The 25,135-nt window shown below is 41.3% G+C and overlaps 7 non-coding genes across 7 annotated transcripts; all 7 read right to left on the minus strand.

Moving 5' to 3' along the window:
- Nucleotides 1–2,941: 2,941 nt before the first annotated feature.
- On the minus strand, nt 2,942–3,023 carry TRNAS-AGA (transfer RNA serine (anticodon AGA)). The gene has a single exon. It is a non-coding gene; the product is annotated as a tRNA-Ser (tRNA).
- Nucleotides 3,024–4,523: 1,500 nt separating this feature from the next.
- TRNAH-GUG (transfer RNA histidin (anticodon GUG)) lies at nt 4,524–4,595 on the minus strand. Its single transcript has one exon. It is a non-coding gene; the product is annotated as a tRNA-His (tRNA).
- A 1,289-nt stretch (nt 4,596–5,884) lies between these two features.
- Nucleotides 5,885–5,966, minus strand: TRNAS-AGA (transfer RNA serine (anticodon AGA)). The gene has a single exon. It is a non-coding gene; the product is annotated as a tRNA-Ser (tRNA).
- A 10,322-nt stretch (nt 5,967–16,288) lies between these two features.
- Nucleotides 16,289–16,360, minus strand: TRNAH-GUG (transfer RNA histidin (anticodon GUG)). The gene has a single exon. It is a non-coding gene; the product is annotated as a tRNA-His (tRNA).
- Nucleotides 16,361–17,649: 1,289 nt separating this feature from the next.
- Nucleotides 17,650–17,731, minus strand: TRNAS-AGA (transfer RNA serine (anticodon AGA)). Its single transcript has one exon. It is a non-coding gene; the product is annotated as a tRNA-Ser (tRNA).
- A 4,440-nt stretch (nt 17,732–22,171) lies between these two features.
- On the minus strand, nt 22,172–22,243 carry TRNAH-GUG (transfer RNA histidin (anticodon GUG)). The gene has a single exon. It is a non-coding gene; the product is annotated as a tRNA-His (tRNA).
- Nucleotides 22,244–23,533: 1,290 nt separating this feature from the next.
- On the minus strand, nt 23,534–23,615 carry TRNAS-AGA (transfer RNA serine (anticodon AGA)). The gene has a single exon. It is a non-coding gene; the product is annotated as a tRNA-Ser (tRNA).
- Nucleotides 23,616–25,135: the final 1,520 nt, after the last annotated feature.

Raw genomic sequence — 25,135 nt, forward strand, 5'->3', positions numbered from 1 at the left:
GACTCCAACTGGTTCAGAACCAGGCAGCCAGGCTAATCTTTCTGCAAACTAAACATCAGCATGTCACCCCTCTGCTGAAGATTCTACACTGGCTCCCAGTTGCGCAATGGTGTGTTTTTAAAATGGCCTGTACCATTTTTAAATCCCTGTTTACCTGTGCCCCTGCCTTTATCTCCTCTTGTTTGCACGCCTATGTTCCTCCCCGTCACCTCAGATCTTCGCTCATAATCTTCTGATCACTCCCAGGTTCAACCGTAAAAACACATGGAGGCGCTTGTTTCTCTTCTCTTGCTCCCGCTACCTGGAACTCCCTCCCTCTTGTTATTCGTCTGTCCACCGACTATTGTTGTTTTCGCAGTTCTTTGAAAACCCACCTGTTCCGTCTGGCGTACGGTTAGCTGCTCTGACCCTGAATGTTCTTCTCCCGCCTGGTCTTGAGCGCCAAGAAACCAATTGGTGTATGTGCGCGGTACCAAATCTCTTTTAATAATAATAATAATAATAATAATGTTATCCTTAGTTCGTTTTTGTTAGTCCTTGCATTCTTAAGGTGGTCCCAACCCCACCTTATTGCTTTTCACCTCCGCATTTTGCTGTATCTTTTTGTTGGCCTTAGGACTCTGATCACTTTATCGCTACTAATCAGTGCTGAAGTGCACGTGCTTCTTCCCTAATCATGTGTATAATTGGAGTATACCTGACTGACAGATTTAATTTACTTGAAAGCCCCTTGTAAAGTGGTATACCATATACCCAGGGACTGGTTGTGCCGCCCAAAGAAATAGCATTTCAAACCTGTCTCAAGCCTGCTACTGCAGTGCCTGTGCTGCAGTGTACTGCCACTTCGACTTGGCATTTAAAACTACTTACCAAGCCTTAAACTCCAATTTTATTACATATCAGTAACCCCTAAGGTAGGCCCTAGGAAGTCCTAGGGGCATCATGCTATGTAAGTAAAAGGTAAGACATGTACTGTGGTAGTTTGTATGTCCTAGTAGTATCAAACAGTCTTTTACATTTTTCACTACTGTGAGGTCTGCCCCTCTCATAAGTTAGCATTGGGTATTCCCTTATACTTTTTGGGGGGTAATTCCATATCAGAGAGGAGAAGCTTTATTTATTTATTGTTAAATCCTATCTACTGGTGAGGTTGGATTTAATCTTACTATTGTATAAATGCCATTTTTAGAGAGTGAGCATTTCTCTGCACTTACTGCTCTATTTGCATGAAAACCTGTCTTCAATTGACGTCTGGATTGGGCTGCGAGACAGCTACATATGTGCATTCCCTGTAGACAGCCACAACACAGGTCACTCAACTGCAACTGCATTCATCTGCATTCTGATTGGCCTGGGGGAGAGCTCCGCTCCCCTTACCGCAAATATGTTCAAGAACGATATTTTATGTCAGTAAGTACAGTATACCTACATCTTATAATCATGTGTGTTTAAATAATTTGTCGTTAGATCGTTTAAATATTGAAAAGGATCTGTTTTTAATAGACATTTTACAAAAACAACTGGTACATTTGGGAATTCTGTAAAGGAAAAACACAACTGCCGTGACATTGCCAACCACAATGCCTTGACTCGGATTCGAACCGAGGTTGCTGCGGCCACAACGCAGAGTACTAACCACTATACGATCACGGCGAGCTACTTGGGCTCAATAACGTACAGTGACATGAAGAAATTATAATTCGGAACACTCAGGGCTACTCCTGTGATAGGCTGAATGTGTTCATTGCTTCCTCATTCCTTATACAAAGGCTTTATCTCCTCAGTGGTTGATAGGCTGAAACCGTTTCCTGGCCGCCTGCTTGTGAACTGGCAGGAGTCAAAGATCACACATACACTGGTGGGCCTGTGATGGGACACCAATGCAGAGAAACACACCTGGCGCAGATATTCTATTCTGTTTATTAGACCTGCATCTCTCCTGTACCTCCTCAAGCCATCTGTATGTGAAGCAAGAAAGAGTTAAGGAACGGTCCATCTACACTTTTATTGGGAGGATGCTGCCGTGAGCTCCTCCCAGCTAATCACACAAACAGCAGTAAAGCAAGATAACTACACAGTTAGGGGGGACTGCATGGTTAGGTTTTTGAGGAATTATTGAAACTGACCTCAGTGACCCATAATCAGAGCTGTGGCTAATGACTGCATGCCTAATTATGATGAAGCAAGCACCATGGCTCGTAGGGGCCCCACAACACACTTTTCTTAGCCCATTGAATTAAAGTATAAACTTCTGCCATGTGTGAGTGGTAAAGGCTTGTTAATTTTGTTGCTTTTCAAATTCACGTCTGACAACAAGACGAAGGAACATTGGGGCATCAGACGCTTTGGAAAGTAGCCACCAACCGCAGAGAAAGAGAGAAAGGTGGAAAAGACAGTATGAGGTGTGGAGAAAACAGCAGCAGGTACAAGGAGCTCAAATGAGATTAATGGCGCCTAAATAGAGCACGTAAAGGAACAGTTGCAAATCTAAGAAAAGGGACAGAAAAGACTAGGAAAAAACACAGAAAGAGCTTGTAGATGAAATTCTCTTCCAGGAACAGCAGGTTAAGAGAAATTACACAGGGAGCAGTTAAGCTTGTAACACGGGGAGAATAGAAAAGAAAATGCAGTTTTATGAAGTGTGTTTGCCTAATCCGGCTAGCACTTTTATTTTATTTCTCTATTTGCTTCTTTTATTGGTAAAGTAAGTTTCAAGTGCATGCACAGGTATGACCGAGAGAGCCAGGGTATAATAATTTGAAGCGTTTGCACCAGCGCTAATGAAGGACGAGAGTTATAGCAAAGATATGAAAGGGGGAGCGATAATAAATATGTGATATGGCAATAGTGACACCAAAATAAGCCACCTATTTATAAAACTGACATGGAAGAAATACTAAAGGTTAACTTCTGAAATTGTAGCCGATGTTAAAAAGATTCTCGTTGTAAGCAGGATTCGAACCTGCGCAGGGAGACCCCAATGGATTTCTAGTCCATTGCCTTAACCACTCGGCCACAACAACTGACTGTAAGGCTTGTGCACATAATCTGTATGCAAGTTTTCAAGGTGTCCCAAAGCAAATTCCTGATATTCTGCAATGCACTTTTTAACAATAATGTTTTTTTCAGCAGGCACATTCTCTCCTAAAAACAAAAATTGCATGCGTATATCTCTAGTTTGGAATACCATAGGCTTGCATGCATACTCACATGGGTCACTCAAGTTTTTTGGACCCTATTGCACTCTGTTTTCGTGCTGCTTTTAGTATATGGCCCATATTACAGAAGTCTACCATCTTTGAGTATTTGAGGCTCCTTTGTAAGTGCTTTATATTTTTTCCTTGAAGAGCTATATAATAAAGGGGTCCGGGAAAGATTGCATTTATGGAAGATAAAAGAAGGCCCACTTGTCTCACCAAATGCTGTAGAGAAACCTGATGTTTTACTCATGTTATCCTTAGTTCGTTTTTGTTAGACCTTGCATTCTTAAGGTGGTCCCAACCCCACCTTATTGCTTTTCACCTCCGCATTTTGCTGTATCTTTTTGTTGGCCTTAGGACTCTGATCACTTTATCGCTACTAATCAGTGCTGAAGTGCACGTACTTCTTCCCTAATCATGTGTATAATTGGAGTATACCTGACTGACAGATTTAATTTACTTGAAATCCCCTTGTAAAGTGGTATACCATATACCCAGGGACTGATTGTGCCGTCCCAAAGAAATAGCATTTCAACCCTGTCTCAAGCCTGCTACTGCAGTGCCTGTGCTGGAGTGTACTGCCACTTCGACTTGGCATTTAAAACTACTTGCCAAGCCTTAAACTCCAATTTTATTACATATCAGTAACCCCTAAGGTAGGCCCTAGGTAGTCCTAGGGGCATCATGCTATGTAAGTAAAAGGTAAGACATGTACTGTGGTAGTTTGTATGTCCTAGTAGTATCAAACAGTCTATTACATTTTTCACTACTGTGAGGTCTGCCCCTCTCATAGGTTAGCATTGGGTATTCCCTTATACTTTTTGGGGGGTAATTCCATATCAGAGAGGAGAAGCTTTATTTGTTTATTGATAAATCCTATCTACTGGTGAGGTTGGATTTAATCTTACTATTGTATAAATGCCATTTTTAGAGAGTGAGCATTTCTCTGCACTTACTGCTCTATTTGCATGAAAACCTGTCTTCAATTGACGTCTGGATTGGGCTGCGAGACAGCTACATATGTGCATTCCCTGTAGACAGCCACAACACAGGTCACTCAACTGCAACTGCATTCATCTGCATTCTGATTGGCCTGGGGGAGAGCTCCGCTCCCCTTACCGCAAATATGTTCAAGAACGATAATTTATGTCAGTAAGTACAGTATACCTACATCTTATAATCATGTGTGTTTAAATAATTTGTCCTTAGATCGTTTAAATATTGAAAAGGATCTGTTTTTAATAGACATTTTACAAAAACAACTGGTACATTTGGGAATTCTGTAAATGAAAAACACAACTGCCGTGACATTGCCAACCACAATGCCGTGACTCGGATTCGAACCGAGGTTGCTGCGGCCACAACGCAGAGTACTAACCACTATACGATCACGGCGAGCTACTTGGGCTCAATAACGTACAGTGACATGAAGAAATTATAATTCGGAACACTCAGGGCTACTCCTGTGATAGGCTGAATTTGTTCATTGCTTCCTCATTCCTTATACAAAGGCTTTATCTCCTCAGTGGTTGATAGGCTGAAACCATTTCATGGCAGCCTGCTTGTGAACTGGCAGGAGTCAAAGATCACACATACACTTGTCGGCCTGTGATGGGACACCAATGCAGAGAAACACACCTGGCGCAGATATTCTATTCTGATTATTAGACCTGCATCTCCCCTGTACCTCCTCAAGCCATCTGTATGTGAAGCAAGAAAGAGTTAAGGAACGGTCCATCTACACTTTTATTGGGAGGATGCCGCCGTGAGCTCCTCCCAGCTAATCACACAAACAGCAGTAAAGCAAGATAACTACACAGTTAGGGGGGACTGCATGGTTAGGTTTTTGAGGAATTATTGAAACTGACCTCAGTGACCCATAATCAGAGCTGTGGCTAATGACTGCATGCCTAATTATGATGAAGCAAGCCCCATGGCTCGTAGGGGCCCCACAACACACTTTTCTTAGCTCATTGAATTAAAGTATAAACTTCTGCCATGTGTGAGTGGTAAAGGCTTGTTAATTTTGTTGCTTTTCAAATTCACGTCTGACAACAAGACGAAGGAACATTGGGGCATTAGACGCTTTGGAAAGTAGCCACCAACCGCAGAGAAAGAGAGAAAGAGGGAAAAGACAGTATGAAGTGTGGAGAAAACAGCAGCAGGTACAAGGAGCTCAAATGAGATTAATGGTGCCTAAATAGAGCACGTAAAGGAACAGTTACAAATCTAAGAAAAGGGAAAGAAAAGACTAGGAAAAAACACAGAAAGAGCTTGTAGATGAAATTCTCTTCCAGGAACAGCAGGTTAAGAGAAATTACACAGGGAGCAGTTAAGCTTGTAACACGGGGGAGAATAGAAAAGAAAATGCAGTTTTATGAAGTGTGTTTGCCTAATCCAGCTAGCACTTTTATTTTATTTCTCTATTTGCTTCTTTTATTGGTAAAGTAAGTTTCAAGTGCATGCACAGGTATGACCGAGAGAGCCAGGGTATAATAATTTGAAGCGTTTGCACCAGCGCTAATGAAGGACGAGAGTTATAGCAAAGATATGAAAGGGGGAGCGATAATAAATATGTGATATGGCAATAGTGACACCAAAATAAGCCACCTATTTATAAAACTGACATGGAAGAAATACTAAAGGTTAACTTCTGAAATTGTAGCCGATGTTAAAAAGATTCTCGTTGTTGGCAGGATTCGAACCTGCGCGGGGAGACCCCAATGGATTTCTAGTTCATCGCCTTAACCACTCGGCCACAACAACTGACTGTAAGGCGTGTGCACATAATCTGTATGCAAGTTTTCAAGGTGTCCCACAGCAAATTCCTGATATTCTACAATGCACTTTTTAAAAATAATGTTTTTTTCAGCAGGCACATTCTCTCCTAAAAACAAAAATTGCATGTGTATATCTCTAGTTTGGAATACCATAGGCTTGCATGCATACTCTCATGGGTCACTCAAGTTTTTTGGACCCTATTGCACTCTGTTTCCGTGCTGCTTTTAGTATATGGCCCATATTACAGAAGTCTACCATCTTTGAGTATTTGAGGCTCCTTTGTAAGTGCTTTATATTTTTTCCTTGAAGAGCTATATAATAAAGGGGTCCGGGAAAGATTGCATTTATGGAAGATAAAAGAAGGCCCACTTGTCTCACCAAATGCTGTAGAGAAACCTGATGTTTTACTCATGTTATCCTTAGTTCGTTTTTGTTAGACCTTGCATTCTTAAGGTGGTCCCAACCCCACCTTATTGCTTTTCACCTCCTCATTTTGCTGTATCTTTTTGTTGGCCTTAGGACTCTGATCACTTTATCGCTACTAATCAGTGCTGAAGTGCACGTGCTTCTTCCCTAATCATGTGTATAATTGGAGTATACCTGACTGACAAATTTAATTTACTTGAAAGCCCCTTGTAAAGTGGTATACCATATACCCAGGGACTGATTGTGCTGCCCAAAGAAATAGCATTTCAAACCTGTCTCAAGCCTGCTACTGCAGTGCCTGTGCTGCAGTGTACTGCCACTTCGACTTGGCATTTAAAACTACTTGCCAAGCCTTAAACTCCAATTTTATTACATATCAGTAACCCCTAAGGTAGGCCCTAAGTAGTCCTAGGGGCAACCTGCTATGTAAGTAAAAGGTAAGACATGTACTGTGGTAGTTTGTATGTCCTAGTAGTATCAAACAGTCTATTACATTTTTCACTACTGTGAGGTCTGCCCCTCTCATAGGTTAGCATTGGGTATTCCCTTATACTTTTTGGGGGGTAATTCCATATCAGAGAGGAGAAGCTTTATTTATTTATTGATAAATCCTATCTACTGGTGAGGTTGGATTTAATCTTACTATTGTATAAATGCCATTTTTAGAGAGTGAGCATTTCTCTGCACTTACTGCTCTATTTGCATGAAAACCTGTCTTCAATTGACGTCTGGATTGGGCTGCGAGACAGCTACATATGTGCATTCCCTGTAGACAGCCACAACACAGGTCACTCAACTGCAACTGCATTCATCTGCATTCTGATTGGCTTGGGGGAGAGCTCCGCTCCCCTTACCGCAAATATGTTCAAGAACGATAATTTATGTCAGTAAGTACAGTATACCTACATCTTATAATCATGTGTGTTTAAATAATTTGTCGTTAGATCATTTACATTTTGAAAAGGATCTGTTTTTAATAGACATTTTACAAAAACAACTGGTACATTTGGGAATTCTGTAAAGGAAAAACCCAACTGCCGTGACATTGCCAAGCACAGTGCCGTGACTCGGATTCGAACCGAGGTTGCTGCGGCCACAACACAGAGTACTAACCAGTATACGATCACTGCGAGCTACTTGGGCTCAATAACGTGCAGTGACATGAAGAAATTATAATTCGGAACACTCAGGGCTACTCCTGTGATAGGCTGAATGTGTTCATTGCTTCCTCATTCCTTATACAAAGGCTTTATCTCCTCAGTGGTTGATAGGCTGAAACCGTTTCCTGGCCGCCTGCTTGTGAACTGGCAGGAGTCATAGATCACACATACACTGGTGGGCCTGTGATGGTACACCAATGCAGAGAAACACACCTGGCGCAGATATTCTATTCTGTTTATTAGACCTGCATCTCCCCTGTACCTCCTCAAGCCATCTGTATGTGAAGCAAGAAAGAGTTAAGGAACGGTCCATCAACACTTTTATTGGGAGGATGCTGCCGTGAGCTCCTCCCAGCTAATCACACAAACAGCAGCAAAGCAAGATAACTACACAGTTAGGGGGGACTGCATGGTTAGGTTTTTGAGGAATTATTGAAACTGACCTCAGTGACCCATAATCAGAGCTGTGGCCAATGACTGCATGCCTAATTATGATGAAGCAAGCACCATGGCTCGTAGGGGCCCCACAACACACTTTTCTTAGCTCATTGAATTAAAGTATAAACTTCTGCCATGTGTGAGTGGTAAAGGCTTGTTAATTTTGTTGCTTTTCAAATTCACGTCTGACAACAAGACAAAGGAACATTGGGGCATCAGACGCTTTGGAAAGTAGCCACCAACCGCAGAGAAAGAGAGAAAGAGGGAAAAGAAAGTATGAGGTGTGGAGAAAACAGCAGCAGGTACAAGGAGCTCAAATGAGATTAATGGCGCCTAAATAGAGCACGTAAAGGAACAGTTACAAATCTAAGAAAAGGGAAAGAAAAGACTAGGAAAAAACACAGAAAGAGCTTGTAGATGAAATTCTCTTCCAGGAACAGCAGGTTAAGAGAAATTACACAGGGAGCAGTTAAGCTTGTAACACTGGGGAGAATAGAAAAGAAAATGCAGTTTTATGAAGTGTGTTTGCCTAATCCAGATAGCACTTTTATTTTATTTCTCTATTTGCTTCTTTTATTGGTAAAGTAAGTTTCAAGTGCATGCACAGGTATGACCGAGAGAGGAGGGTATAATAATTTGAAGCGTTTGCACCAGCGCTAATGAAGGACGAGAGTTATAGCAAAGATATGAAAGGGGGAGCGATAATAAATATGTGATATGGCAATAGTGACACCAAAATAAGCCACCTATTTCTAAAACTGACATGGAAGAAATACTAAAGGTTAACTTCTGAAATTGTAGCCGATGTTAAAAAGATACTCGTTGTCGGCAGGATTCGAACCTGCGCAGGGAGACCCCAATGGATTTCTAGTCCATCGCCTTAACCACTCGCCCACAACAACTGACTGTAAGGCATGTGCACATAATCTGTATGCAAGTTTTCAAGGTGTCCCACAGCAAATTCCTGATATTCTGCAATGCACTTTTTAAAAATAATGTTTTTTTTAGCAGGCACATTCTCTCCTAAAAACAAAAATTGCATGCGTATATCTCTAGTTTGGAATACCATAGGCTTGCATGCATACTCTCATGGGTCACTCAAGTTTTTTGGACCCTATTGCACTCTGTTTTTGTGCTGCTTTTAGTATATGGCCCATATTACAGAAGTCTACCATCTTTGAGTATTTGAGGCTCCTTTGTAAGTGCTTTATATTTTTTCCTTGAAGAGCTATATAATAAAGGGGTCCGGGAAAGATTGCATTTATGGAAGATAAACGAAGGCCCACTTGTCCCACCAAATGCTGTAGAGAAACCTGATGTTTTACTCATGTTATCCTTAGTTCGTTTTTGTTAGACCTTGCATTCTTAAGGTGGTCCTAACCCCACCTTATTGCTTTTCACCTCCGCATTTTGCTGTATCTTTTTGTTGGCCTTAGGACTCTGATCACTTTATCGCTACTAATCAGTGCTGAAGTGCACGTGCTTCTTCCCTAATCATGTGTATAATTGGAGTATACCTGACTGACAGATTTAATTTACTTGAAAGCCCCTTGTAAAGTGGTATACCATATACCCAGGGACTGATTGTGCCGCCCAAAGAAATAGCATTTCAAACCTGTTTCAAGCCTGCTACTGCAGTGCCTGTGCTGCAGTGTACTGCCACTTCGACTTGGCATTTAAAACTACTTGCCAAGCCTTAAACTCCAATTTTATTACATATCAGTAACCCCTAAGGTAGGCCCTAGGTAGTCCTAGGGGCATCATGCTATGTAAGTAAAAGGTAAGACATGTACTGTGGTAGTTTGTATGTCCTAGTAGTATCAAACAGTCTATTACATTTTTCACTACTGTGAGGTCTGCCCCTCTCATAGGTTAGCATTGGGTATTCCCTTATACTTTTTGGGGGGTAATTCCATATCAGAGAGGAGAAGCTTTATTTATTTATTGATAAATCCTATCTACTGGTGAGGTTGGATTTAATCTTACTATTGTATAAATGCCATTTTTAGAGAGTGAGCATTTCTCTGCACTTACTGCTCTATTTGCATGAAAACCTGTCTTCAATTGACGTCTGGATTGGGCTGCGAGACAGCTACATATGTGCATTCCCTGTAGACAGCCACAACACAGGTCACTCAACTGCAACTGCAATCATCTGCATTCTGATTGGCCTGGGGGAGAGCTCCGCTCCCCTTACCGCAAATATGTTCAAGAACGATAATTTATGTCAGTATGTACAGTATACCTACATCTTATAATCATGTGTGTTTAAATAATTTGTCGTTAGATCGTTTAAATATTGAAAAGGATCGGTTTTAATAGACATTTTACAAAAACAACTGGTACATTTGGGAATTCTGTGAAGGAAAAACCCAACTGCTGTGACATTGCCAACCACAATGCCGTGACTCGGATTCAAACCGAGGTTGCTGCGGCCACAACGCAGAGTACTAACCACTATACGATCACGGCGAGCTACTTGGTCTCAATAACGTACAGTGACATGAAGAAATTATAATTCGGAACACTCAGTGCTACTCCTGTGATAGGCTGAATGTGTTCATTGCTTCCTCATTCCTTATACAAAGGCTTTATCTCCTCAGTGGTTGATAGGCTGAAACCCTTTCCTGGCCGCCTGCTTGTGAACTGGCAGGAGTCAAAGATCACACATACACTGGTGGGCCTGTGATGGGACACCAATGCAGAGAAACACACCTGGCGCAGATATTCTATTCTGTTTATTAGACCTGCAACTCCCCTGTACCTCCTCAAGCCATCTGTATTTGAAGCAAGAAAGAGTTAAGGAACGGTCCATCTACACTTTTATTGGGAGGATGCTGCCGTGAGCTCCTCCCAGCTAATCACACAAACAGCAGTAAAGCAAGATAACTACATAGTTAGGGGGGACTGCATGGTTAGGTTTTTGAGGAATTATTGAAACTGACCTCAGTGACCCATAATCAGAGCTGTGGCTAATGACTGCATGCCTAATTATGATGAAGCAAGCACCATGGCTCGTAGGGGCCCCACAACACACTTTTCTTAGCTCATTGAATTAAAGTATAAACTTCTGCCATGTGTGAGTGGTAAAGGCTTGTTAATTTTGTTGCTTTTCAAATTCACGTCTGACAACAAGACGAAGGAACATTGGGGCATCAGACGCTTTGGAAAGTAGCCACCAACCGCAGAGAAAGAGAGAAAGAGGGAAAAGACAGTATGAGGTGTGGAGAAAACAGCAGCAGGTACAAGGAGCTCAAATGAGATTAATGGCGCCTAAATAGAGCACGTAAAGGAACAGTTACAAATCTAAGAAAAGGGAAAGAAAAGACTAGGAAAAAACACAGAAAGAGCTTGTAGATGAAATTCTCTTCCAGGAACAGCAGGTTAAGAGAAATTACACAGGGAGCAGTTAAGCTTGTAACACGGGGGAGAATAGAAAAGAAAATGCAGTTTTATGAAGTGTGTTTGCCTAATCCAGCTAGCACTTTTATTTTATTTCTCTATTTGCTTCTTTTATTGGTGAAAGTAAGTTTCAAGTGCATGCACAGGTATGACCGAGAGAGCCAGGGTATAATAATTTGAAGCGTTTGCACCAGCGCTAATGAAGGACGAGAGTTATAGCAAAGATATGAAAGGGGGAGCGATAATAAATATGTGATATGGCAATAGTGACACCAAAATAAGCCACCTATTTATAAAACTGACATGGAAGAAATACTAAAGGTTAACTTCTGAAATTGTAGCCGATGTTAAAAAGATTCTCGTTGTCGGCAGGATTCGAACCTGCACGGGGAGACCGCAATGGATTTCTAGTCCATCGCCTTAACCACTCGGCCACAACAACCGACTGTAAGGCGTGTGCACATAATCTGTATGCAAGTTTTCAAGGTGTCCCACAGCAAATTCCTGATATTCTGCAATGCACTTTTTAAAAATAATGTTTTTTTCAGCAGGCACATTCTCTCCTAAAAACAAACATTGCATGCGTATATCTCTAGTTTGGAATACCATAGGCTTGCATGCATACTCTCATGGGTCACTCAAGTTTTTTGGACCCTATTGCACTCTGTTTTCGTGCTGCTTTTAGTATATGGCCCATATTACAGAAGTCTACCATCTTTGAGTATTTGAGGCTCCTTTGTAAGTGCTTTATATTTTTTCATTGAAGAGCTATATAATAAAGGGGTCCGGGAAAGATTGCATTTATGGAAGATAAAAGAAGGCCCACTTGTCTCGCCAAATGCTGTAGAGAAACCTGATGTTTTACTCATGTTATCCTTAGTTCGTTTTTGTTAGACCTTGCATTCTTAAGGTGGTCCCAACCCCACCTTATTGCTTTTCACCTCCTCATTTTGCTGTATCTTTTTGTTGGCCTTAGGACTCTGATCACTTTATCGCTACTAATCAGTGCTGAAGTGCACGTGCTTCTTCCCTAATCATGTGTATAATTGGAGTATACCTGACTGACAGATTTAATTTACTTGAAAGCCCCTTGTAAAGTGGTATACCATATACCCAGGGACTGATTGTGCCGCCCAAAGAAATAGCATTTCAAACCTGTCTCAAGCCTGCTACTGCAGTGCCTGTGCTGCAGTGTACTGCCACTTCGACTTGGCATTTAAAACTACTTGCCAAGCCTTAAACTCCAATTTTATTACATATCAGTAACCCCTAAGGTAGGCCCTAGGTAGTCCGAGGGGCATCATGCTATGTAAGTAAAAGGTAAGACATGTACTGTGGTAGTTTGTATGTCCTAGTAGTATCAAACAGTCTATTACATTTTTCACTACTGTGAGGTCTGCCCCTCTCATAGGTTAGCATTGGGTATTCCCTTATACTTTTTGGGGGGTAATTCCATATCATAGAGGAGAAGCTTTATTTATTTATTGATAAATCCTATCTACTGGTGAGGTTGGATTTAATCTTACTATTGTATAAATGCCATTTTTAGAGAGTGAGCATTTCTCTGCACTTACTGCTCTATTTGCATCAAAACCTGTCTTCAATTGACGTCTGGATTGGGCTGCGAGACAGCTACATATGTGCATTCCCTGTAGACAGACACAACACAGGTCACTCAACTGCAACTGCATTCATCTGCATTCTGATTGGCCTGGGGGAGAGCTCCGCTCCCCTTACCGCAAATATGTTCAAGAACGATAATTTATGTCAGTATGTACAGTATACCTATATCTTATAATCATGTGTGTTTAAATAATTTGTCGTTAGATCGTTTAAATATTGAAAAGGATCGGTTTTAATAGACATTTTACAAAAACAACTGGTACATTTGGGAATTCTGTAAAGGAAAAACCCAACTGCTGTGACATTGCCAACCACAATGCCGTGACTCGGATTCAAACCGAGGTTGCTGCGGCCACAACGCAGAGTACTAACCACTATACGATCACGGCGAGCTACTTGGGCTCAATAACGTACAGTGACATGAAGAAATTATAATTCGGAACACTCAGGGCTGCTCCTGTGATAGGCTGAATGTGTTCATTGCTTCCTCATTCCTTATACAAAGGCTTTATCTCCTCAGTGGTTGATAGGCTGAAACCGTTTCCTGGCCGCCTGCTTGTGAACTTGCAGGAGTCAAAGATCACACATACACTGGTGGGCCTGTGATGGGACACCAATGCAGAGAAACACACCTGGCGCAGATATTCTATTCTGTTTATTAGACCTGCATCTCCCCTGTACCTCCTCAAGCCATCTGTATGTGAAGCAAGAAAGAGTTAAGGAACGGTCCATCTACTCTTTTATTGGGAGGATGCTGCCGTGAGCTCCTCCCAGCTAATCACACAAACAGCAGTAAAGCAAGATAACTACACAGTTAGGGGGGACTGCATGGTTAGGTTTTTGAGGAATTATTGAAACTGACCTCAGTGACCCATAATCAGAGTTGTGGCTAATGACTGCATGCCTAATTATGATGAAGCAAGCACCATGGCTCGTAGGGGCCCCACAACACACTTTTCTTAGCTCATTGAATTAAAGTATAAACTTCTGCCATGTGTGAGTGGTAAAGGCTTGTTAATTTTGTTGCTTTTCAAATTCACGTCTGACAACAAGACAAAGGAACATTGGGGCATCAGACGCTTTGGAAAGTAGCCACCAACCGCAGAGAAAGAGAGAAAGAGGGAAAAGACAGTCCGAGGTGTGGAGAAAACAGCAGCAGGTACAAGGAGCTCAAATGAGAATAATGGCGCCTAAATAGAGCACGTAAAGGAACAGTTACAAATCTAAGAAAAGGGAAAGAAAAGACTAGGAAAAAACACAGAAAGAGCTTGTAGATGAAATTCTCTTCCAGGAACAGCAGGTTAAGAGAAATTACACAGGGAGCAGTTAAGCTTGTAACACGGGGGAGAATAGAAAAGAAAATGCAGTTTTATGAAGTGTGTTTGCCTAATCCAGCTAGCACTTTTATTTTATTTCTCTATTTGCTTCTTTTATTGGTAAAGTAAGTTTCAAGTGCATGCACAGGTATGACCGAGAGAGCCAGGGTATAATAATTTGAAGCGTTTGCACCAGCGCTAATGAAGGACGAGAGTTATAGCAAAGATATGAAAGGGGGAGCGATAATAAATATGTGATATGGCAATAGTGACACCAAAACAAGCCACCTATTTATAAAACTGACATGGAAGAAATACTAAAGGTTAACTTCTGAAATTGTAGCCAATGTTAAAAAGATTCTCGTTGTCTGCAGGATTCGACCCTGCGCGGGGAGACCCCAATGGATTTCTAGTCCATCGCCTTAACCACTCGGCCACAACAACTGACTGTAAGGTGTGTGCACATAATCTGTATGCAAGTTTTCAAGGTGTCCCACAGCAAATTCCTGATATTCTGCAATGCACTTTTTAAAAATAATGTTTTTTTCAGCAGGCACATTCTCTCCTAAAAACAAAAATTGCATGCGTATATCTCTAGTTTGGAATACCATAGGCTTGCATGCATACTCTCATGGGTCACTCAAGTTTTTTGGACCCTATTGCACTCTGTTTTCGTGCTGCTTTTAGTATATGGCCCATATTACAGAAGTCTACCATCTTTGAGTATTTGAGGCTCCTTTGTAAGTGCTTTATATTTTTTCCTTGAAGAGCTATATAATAAAGGGTCCGGGAAAGATTACATTTATGGAAGATAAAAGAAGGCCCACTTGTCTCACCAAATGCTGTAGAGAAACCTGATGTTTTACTCATGTTATCCTTAGTTCGTTTTTGTTAGACCTTGCATTCTTAAGGTGGTCCCAACACCACCTTATTGCTTTTCACCTCCGCATTTTGCTGTATCTTTTTGTTGGCCTTAGGACTCTGATCACTTTATCGCTACTAATCAGTGCTGAAGTGCACGTGCTTCTTCCCTAATCATGTGTATAATTGGAGTATACCTGACTGACAGATTTAATTTACTTGAAAGCCCCTTGTAAAGTGGTATACCATATACCCAGGGACTGATTGTGCCGCCCAAAGAAATAGCATTTCAAACCTGTCTCAAGCCTGCTACTGCAGTGCCTGTGCTGCAGTGTACTGCCACTTCGACTTGGCATTTAAAACTACTTGCCAAGCCTTAAACTCCAATTTTATTACATATCAGTAACCCCTAAGGTAGGCCCTAGGTAGTCTGAGGGGCATCATGCTATGTAAGTAAAAGGTAAGACATGTACTGTGGTAGTTTGTATGTCCTAGTAGTATCAAACAGTCTATTACATTTTTCACTACTGTGAGGTCTGCCCCTCTCATAGGTTAGCATTGGGTATTCCCTTATACTTTTTGGGGGGTAATTCCATATCAGAGAGGAGAAGCTTTATTTATTTATTGATAAATCCTATCTACTGGTGAGGTTGGATTTAATCTTACTATTGTATAAATGCCATTTTTAGAGAGTGAGCATTTCTCTGCACTTACTGCTCTATTTGCATGAAAACCTGTCTTCAATTGACGTCTGGATTGGGCTGCGAGACAACTACATATATGCATTCCCTGTAGACAGCCACAACACAGGTCACTCAACTGCAACTACATTCATCTGCATTCTGATTGACCTGGGGGAGAGCTCCGCTCCCCTTACCGCAAATATGTTCAAGAACGATAATTTATGTCAGTAAGTACAGTATACCTACATCTTATAATCATGTGTGTTTAAATAATTTGTCGTTAGATCGTTTAAATATTGAAAAGGATCTGTTTTTAATAGACATTTTACAAAAACAACTGGTACATTTGGGAATTCTGTAAAGGAAAAACCCAACTGCCGTGACATTGCCAACCACAATGCCATGACTCGGATTCGAACCGAGGTTGCTGCGGCCACAACACAGAGTACTAACCACTATACGATCACGGCGAGCTACTTGGGCTCAATAACGTACAGTGACATGAAGAAATTATAATTCGGAACACTCAGGGCTACTCCTGTGATAGGCTGAATGTGTTCATTGCTTCCTCATTCCTTATACAAAGGCTTTATATCCTCAGTGGTTGATAGGCTGAAACCGTCTCCTGGCCGTCTGCTTGTGAACTGGCAGGAGTCAAAGATCACACATACACTGGTGGGCCTGTGATGGGACACCAATGCAGAGAAACACATCTGGCGCAGATATTCTATTCTGTTTATTAGACCTGCATCTCCCCTGTACCTCCTCAAGCCATCTGTATGTGAAGCAAGAAAGAGTTAAGGAACGGTCCATCTACTCTTTTATTGGGAGGATGCTGCCGTGAGCTCCTCCCAGCTAATCACACAAACAGCAGTAAAGCAAGATAACTACACAGTTAGGGGGGACTGCATGGTTAGGTTTTTGAGGAATTATTGAAACTGACCTCAGTGACCCATAATCAGAGCTGTGGCTAATGACTGCATGCCTAATTATGATGAATCAAGCACCATGGCTCGTAGGGGCCCCACAACACACTTTTCTTAGCTCATTGAATTAAAGTATAAACTTCTGCCATGTGTGAGTGGTAAAGGCTTGTTAATTTTGTTGCTTTTCAAATTCACGTCTGACAACAAGACGAAGGAACATTGGGGCATCAGACGCTTTGGAAAGTAGCCACCAACCGCAGAGAAAGAGAGAAAGAGGGAAAAGACAGTATGAGGTGTGGAGAAAACAGCAGCAGGTACAAGGAGCTCAAATGAGATTAATGGCGCCTAAATAGAGCACGTAAAGGAACAGTTACACATCTAAGAAAAGGGAAAGAAAAGACTAGGAAAAAACACAGAAAGAGCTTGTAGATGAAATTCTCTTCCAGGAACAGCAGGTTAAGAGAAATTACACAGGGAGCAGTTAAGCTTGTAACACGGGGGAGAATAGAAAAGAAAATGCAGTTTTATGAAGTGTGTTTGCCTAATCCAGCTAGCACTTTTATTTTATTTCTCTATTTGCTTCTTTTATTGGTAAAGTAAGTTTCAAGTGCATGCACAGGTATGACCGAGAGAGCCAGGGTATAATAATTTGAAGCGTTTGCACCAGCGCTAATGAAGGACGAGAGTTATAGCAAAGATATGAAAGGGGGAGCGATAATAAATATGTGATATGGCAATAGTGACACCAAAATAGGCCACCTATTTATAAAACTGACATGGGAGAAATACCAAAGGTTAACTTCTGAAATTGTAGCCGATGTTAAAAAGATTCTCATTGTCGGCAGGATTCGAACCTGCGCGGGGAGACCCCAATGGATTTCTAGTCCATCGCCTTAACCACTCGGCCACAACAACCGACTGTAAGGCGTGTGCACATAATCTGTATGCAAGTTTTCAAGGTGTCCCACAGCAAATTCCTGATATTCTGCAATGCACTTTTTAAAAATAATGTTTTTTTCAGCAGGCACATTCTCTCCTAAAAACAAACATTGCATGCGTATATCTCTAGTTTGGAATACCATAGGCTTGCATGCATACTCTCATGGGTCACTCAAGTTTTTTGGACCCTATTGCACTCTGTTTTCGTGCTGCTTTTAGTATATGGCCCATATTACAGAAGTCTACCATCTTTGAGTATTTGAGGCTCCTTTGTAAGTGCTTTATATTTTTTCATTGAAGAGCTATATAATAAAGGGGTCCGGGAAAGATTGCATTTATGGAAGATAAAAGAAGGCCCACTTGTCTCGCCAAATGCTGTAGAGAAACCTGATGTTTTACTCATGTTATCCTTAGTTCGTTTTTGTTAGACCTTGCATTCTTAAGGTGGTCCCAACCCCACCTTATTGCTTTTCACCTCCTCATTTTGCTGTATCTTTTTGTTGGCCTTAGGACTCTGATCACTTTATCGCTACTAATCAGTGCTGAAGTGCACGTGCTTCTTCCCTAATCATGTGTATAATTGGAGTATACCTGACTGACAGATTTAATTTACTTGAAAGCCCCTTGTAAAGTGGTATACCATATACCCAGGGACTGATTGTGCCGCCCAAAGAAATAGCATTTCAAACCTGTCTCAAGCCTGCTACTGCAGTGCCTGTGCTGCAGTGTACTGCCACTTCGACTTGGCATTTAAAACTACTTGCCAAGCCTTAAACTCCAATTTTATTACATATCAGTAACCCCTAAGGTAGGCCCTAGGTAGTCCGAGGGGCATCATGCTATGTAAGTAAAAGGTAAGACATGTACTGTGGTAGTTTGTATGTCCTAGTAGTATCAAACAGTCTATTACATTTTTCACTACTGTGAGGTCTGCCCCTCTCATAGGTTAGCATTGGGTATTCCCTTATACTTTTTGGGGGGTAATTCCATGTCAGAGAGGAGAAGCTTTATTTATTTATTGATAAATCCTATCTACTGGTGAGGTTGGATTTAATCTTACTATTGTATAAATGCCATTTTTAGAGAGTGAGCATTTCTCTGCACTTACTGCTCTATTTGCATGAAAACCTGTCTTCAATTGACGTCTGGATTGGGCTGCGAGACAGCTACATATGTGCATTCCCTGTAGACAGCCACAACACAGGTCACTCAACTGCAACTGCATTCATCTGCATTCTGATTGGCCTGGGGGAGAGCTCCGCTCCCCTTACCGCAAATATGTTCAAGAACGATAATTTATGTCAGTAAGTACAGTACACCTACATCTTATAATCATGTGTGTTTAAATAATTTGTCGTTAGATCGTTTAAATATTGAAAAGGATCTGTTTTTAATAGACATTTTACAAAAACAATTGGTACATTTGGGAATTCTGTAAAGGAAAAACCCAACTGCCGTGACATTGCCAACCACAATGCCGTGACTCGGATTCAAACCGAGGTTGCTGCGGCCACAACGCAGAGTACTAAGCACTATACGATCACGGCGAGCTACTTGGGCTCAATAACGTACAGTGACATGAAGAAATTATAATTCAGAACACTCAGGGCTACTCCTGTGATAGGCTGAATGTGTTCATTGCTTCCTCATTCCTTATACAAAGGCTTTATCTCCTCAGTGGTTGATAGGCTGAAACCGTTTCCTGGCCGCCTGCTTGTGAACTGGCAGAGTCAAAGATCACACATACACTGGTGGGCCTGTGATGGGACACCATTGCAGAGAAACACACCTGGCGCAGATATTCTATTCTGTTTATTCGACCTGCATCTCTCCTGTACCTGCTCAAGCCATCTGTATGTGAAGCAAGAAAGAGTTAAGGAACGGTCCATCTACACTTTTATTGGGAGGATGCTGCCGTGAGCTCCTCCCAGCTAATCACACAAACAGCAGTAAAGCAAGGTAACTACACAGATAGGGGGGACTGCATGGTTAGGTTTTTGAGGAATTATTGAAACTGACCTCAGTGACCCATAATCAGAACTGTGGCTAATGACTGCATGCCTAATTATGATGAAGCAAGCACCATGGCTCGTAGGGGCCCCACAACACACTTTTCTTAGCTCATTGAATTAAAGTATAAACTTCTGCCATGTGTGAGTGGTAAAGGCTTGTTAATTTTGTTTCTTTTCAAATTCACGTCTGACAACAAGACGAAGGAACATTGGGGCATCAGACGCTTTGGAAAGTAGCCACCAACCGCAGAGAAAGAGAGAAAGAGGGGAAAGGCAGTATGAGGTGTGGAGAAAACAGCAGCAGGTACAAGGAGCTCAAATGAGATTAATGGCGCCTAAATAGAGCACGTAAAGGAACAGTTACAAATCTAAGAAAAGGGAAAGAAAAGACTAGGAAAAACACAGAAAGAGCTTGTAGATGAAATTCTCTTCCAGGAACAGCAGGTTAAGAGAAATTACACAGGGAGCAGTTAAGCTTGTAACACGGGGGAGAATAGAAAAGAAGATGCAGTTTTATGAAGTGTGTTTGCCTAATCCAGCTAGCACTTTTATTTTATTTCTCTATTTGCTTCTTTTATTGGTAAAGTAGGTTTCAAGTGCATGCACAGGTATGACCGAGAGAGCCAGGGTATAATAATTTGAAGCGTTTGCACCAGCGCTAATGAAGGACGAGAGTTATAGCAAAAATATGAAAGGGGGAGCGATAATAAATATGTGATATGGCAATAGTGACACCAAAATAAGCCACCTATTTATAAAACTGACATGGAAGAAATACTAAAGGTTAACTTCTGAAATTGTAGCTGATGTTAAAAAGATTTTCATTGTCGGCAGGACTCGAACCTGCGCGGGGAGACCCCAATGGATTTCTAGTCCATCGCCTTAACCACTCTGCCACAACAACTGACTGTGAGGCATTTGCACATAATCTATATGCAAGTTTTCAAGGTGTCCCACAGCAAATTCCTGATATTCTGCAATGCACTTTTTAAAAATAATGTTTTTTTTCAGCAGGCACATTCTCTCCTAAAAACAAAAATTGCATGCATATATCTCTAGTTTGGAATACCATAGGCTTGCATGCATACTCTCATGAGTCACTCAAGTTTTTTGGACCCTATTGCACTCTGTTTTCGTGCTGCTTTTAGTATATGGCCCATATTACAGAAGTCTACCATCTTTGAGTATTTGAGGCTCCTTTGTAAGTGCTTTATATTTTTTCCTTGAAGAGCTATATAATAAAGGGGTCCGGGAAAGATTGCATTTATGGAAGATAAAAGAAGGCCTACTTGTTTCACCAAATGCTGTAGAGAAAGCTGATGTTTTACTCATGTTATCCTTAGTTCGTTTTTGTTAGACCTTGCATTCTTAAGGTGGTCCCAACCCCACCTTATTGCTTTTCACCTCCGCATTTTGCTGTATCTTTTTGTTTGCCTTAGGACTCTGATCACTTTATCGCTACTAATCAGTGCTGAAGTGCACGTGCTTCTTCTTTAATCATGTGTATAATTGGAGTATACCTGAATGACAGATTTAATTTACTTGAAAGCCCCTTGTAAAGTGGTATACCATATACCCAGGGACTGATTGTGCCGCCCAAAGAAATAGCTTTTCAAACCTGTCTCAAGCCTGCTACTGCAGTGCCTGTGCTGCAGTGTACTGCCACTTCGACTTGGCATTCAAAACTACTTGCCAAGCCTTAAACTCCAATTTTATTACATATCAGTAACCCCTAATGTAGGCCCTAGGTAGTCCTAGGGGCATCATGCTATGTAAGTAAAAGGTAAGACATGTACTGTGGTAGTTTGTATGTCCTAGTAGTATCAAACAGTCTATTACATTTTTCACTACTGTGAGGTCTGCCCCTCTCATAGGTTAGCATTGGGTATTCCCTTATACTTTTTGGGGGGTAATTACATATCAGAGAGGAGAAGCTTTATTTATTTATTGATAAATCCTATCTACTGGTGAGGTTATATTTAATCTTACTATTGTATAAATGCCATTTTTAGAGAGTGAGCATTTCTCTGCACTTACTGCTCTATTTGCATGAAAACCTGTCTTCAATTGACGTCTGGATTGGGCTGCGAGACAGCTACATATGTGCATTCCCTGTAGACAGCCACAACACAGGTCACTCAACTGCAACTGCATTCATCTGCATTCTGATTGGCCTGGGGGAGAGCTCCGCTCCCCAAACCGCAAATATGTTCAAGAATGATAATTTATGTCAGTAAGTACAGTATACCTACATCTTATAATCATGTGTGTTTAAATAATTTGTCGTTAGATCGTTTAAATATTGAAAAGGATCTGTTTTTAATAGACATTTTACAAAAACAACTGGTACAATTGGGAATTCTGTAAAGGAAATACCCAACTGCTGTGACATTGCCAACCACAATGCCGTGACTCGGATTCGAACCGAGGTTGCTGCGGCCACAACGCAGAGTACTAACCACTATACGATCACGGCGAGCTACTTGGGCTCAATAACATACAGTGACATGAAGAAATTATAATTCCGAACACTCAGGGCTACTCCTGTGATAGGCTGAATGTGTTCATTGCTTCCTCATTCCTTATACAAAGGCTTTATCTCCTCAGTGGTTGATAGGCTGAAACCGTTTCCTGGCCGCCTGCTTGTGAACTGGCAGGAGTCAAAGATCACACATACACTGGTGGGCCTGTGATGGGACACCAATGCAGAGAAACACACCTGGCGCAGATATTCTATTCTGTTTATTCGACCTGCATCTCTCCTGTACCTCCTCAAGCCATCTGTATGTGAAGCAAGAAAGAGTTAAGGAACGGTCCATCTACACTTTTATTGGGAGGATGCTGCCGTGAGCTCCTCCCAGCTAATCACACAAACAGCAGTAAAGCAAGGTAACTACACAGTTAGGGGGGACTGCATGGTTAGGTTTTTGAGGAATTATTGAAACTGACCTCAGTGACCCATAATCAGAGCTGTGGCTAATGACTGCATGCCTAATTATGATGAAGCAAGCACCATGGCTCGTAGGGGCCCCACAACACACTTTTCTTAGCTCATTGAATTAAAGTATAAACTTCTGCCATGTGTGAGTGGTAAAGGCTTGTTAATTTTGTTGCTTTTCAAATTCACGTCTGACAACAAGACGAAGGAACATTGGGGCATCAGACGCTTTGGAAAGTAGCCACCAACCGCAGAGAAAGAGAGAAAGAGGGGAAAGGCAGTATGAGGTGTGGAGAAAACAGCAGCAGGTACAAGGAGCTCAAATGAGATTAATGGCGCCTAAATAGAGCACGTAAAGGAACAGTTACAAATCTAAGAAAAGGGAAAGAAAAGACTAGGAAAAAACACAGAAAGAGCTTGTAGATGAAATTCTCTTCCAGGAACAGCAGGTTAAGAGAAATTACACAGGGAGCAGTTAAGCTTGTAACACGGGGGAGAATAGAAAAGAAAATGCAGTTTTATGGAGTGTGTTTGCCTAATCCAGCTAGCACTTTTATTTTATTTCTCTATTTGCTTCTTTTATTGGTAAAGTAAGTTTCAAGTGCATGCACAGGTATGACCGAGAGAGCCAGGGTATATTAATTTGAAGCGTTTGCACCAGCGCTAATGAAGGACGAGAGTTATAGCAAAGATATGAAAGGGGGAGCGATAATAAATATGTGATATGGCAATAGTGACACCAAAATAAGCCACCTATTTATGAAAACTGACATGGAAGAAATACTAAAGGTTAACTTCTGAAATTGTAGCCGATGTTAAAAAGATTCTCGTTGTCGGCAGGACTCGAACCTGCGCGGGGAGACCCCAATGGATTTCTAGTCCATCGCCTTAACCACTCTGCCACAACAACTGACTGTGAGGTGGGTGCACATAATCTGTATGCAAGTTTTCAAGGTGTCCCACAGCAAATTCCTGATATTCTGCAATGCACTTTTTAAAAATAATGTTTTTTTCAGCAGGCACATTCTCTCCTAAAAACAAAAATTGCATGCGTATCTCTCTAGTTTGGAATACCATAGGCTTGCATGCATACTCTCATGAGTCACTCAAGTTTTTTGGACCCTATTGCACTCTGTTTTCGTGCTGCTTTTAGTATATGGCCCATATTACAGAAGTCTACCATCTTTGAGTATTTGAGGCTCCTTTGTAAGTGCTTTATATTTTTTCCTTGAAGAGCTATATAATAAAGGGGTCCGGGAAAGATTGCTTTATGGAAGATAAAAGAAGGCCCACTTGTTTCACCAAATGCTGTAGAGAAACCTGATGTTTTACTCATGTTATCCTTAGTTCGTTTTTGTTAGACCTTGCATTCTTAAGGTGGTCCCAACCCCACCTTATTGCTTTTCACCTCCGCATTTTGCTGTATCTTTTTGTTGGCCTTAGGACTCTGATCACTTTATCGCTACTAATCAGTGCTGAAGTGCACGTGCTTCTTCTTTAATCATGTGTATAATTAGAGTATACCTGAATGACAGATTTAATTTACTTGAAAGCCCCTTGTAAAGTGGTATACCATATACCCAGGGACTGATTGTGCCGCCCAAAGAAATAGCATTTCAAACCTGTCTCAAGCCTGCTACTGCAGTGCCTGTGCTGCAGTGTACTGCCACTTCGACTTGGCATTCAAAACTACTTGCCAAGCCTTAAACTCCAATTTTATTACATATCAGTAACCCCTAAGGTAGGCCCTAGGTAGTCCTAGGGGCATCATGCTATGTAAGTAAAAGGTAAGACATGTACTGTGGTAGTTTGTATGTCCTAGTAGTATCAAACAGTCTATTACATTTTTCACTACTGTGAGGTCTGCCCCTCTCATAGGTTAGCATTGGGTATTCCCTTATACTTTTTGGGGGGTAATTCCATATCAGAGAGGAGAAGCTTTATTTATTTATTGATAAATCCTATCTACTGGTGAGGTTGGATTTAATCTTACTATTGTATAAATGCCATTTTTAGAGAGTGAGCATTTCTCTGCACTTACTGCTCTATTTGCATGAAAACCTGTCTTCAATTGACGTCTGGATTGGGCTGCGAGACAGCTACATATGTGCATTCCCTGTAGACAGCCACAACACAGGTCACTCAACTGCAACTGCATTCATCTGCATTCTGATTGGCCTGGGGGAGAGCTCCGCTCCCCTTACCGCAAATATGTTCAAGAACGATAATTTATGTCAGTAAGAACAGTATACCTACATCTTATAATCATGTGTGTTTAAATAATTTCTCATTAGATCGTTTAAATATTGAAAAGAATCTGTTTTTAATAGACATTTTACAAAAACAACTGGTACATTTGGGAATTCTGTAAAGGAAAAACCCAACTGCCGTGACATTGCCAACCACAAAGCCGTGACTCGGATTCGAACC

Source organism: Lissotriton vulgaris, chromosome 1_1 (genome assembly GCF_964263255.1).
Source record: "Lissotriton vulgaris chromosome 1_1, aLisVul1.2, whole genome shotgun sequence".
NCBI lineage: Eukaryota > Metazoa > Chordata > Amphibia > Caudata > Salamandridae > Lissotriton > Lissotriton vulgaris.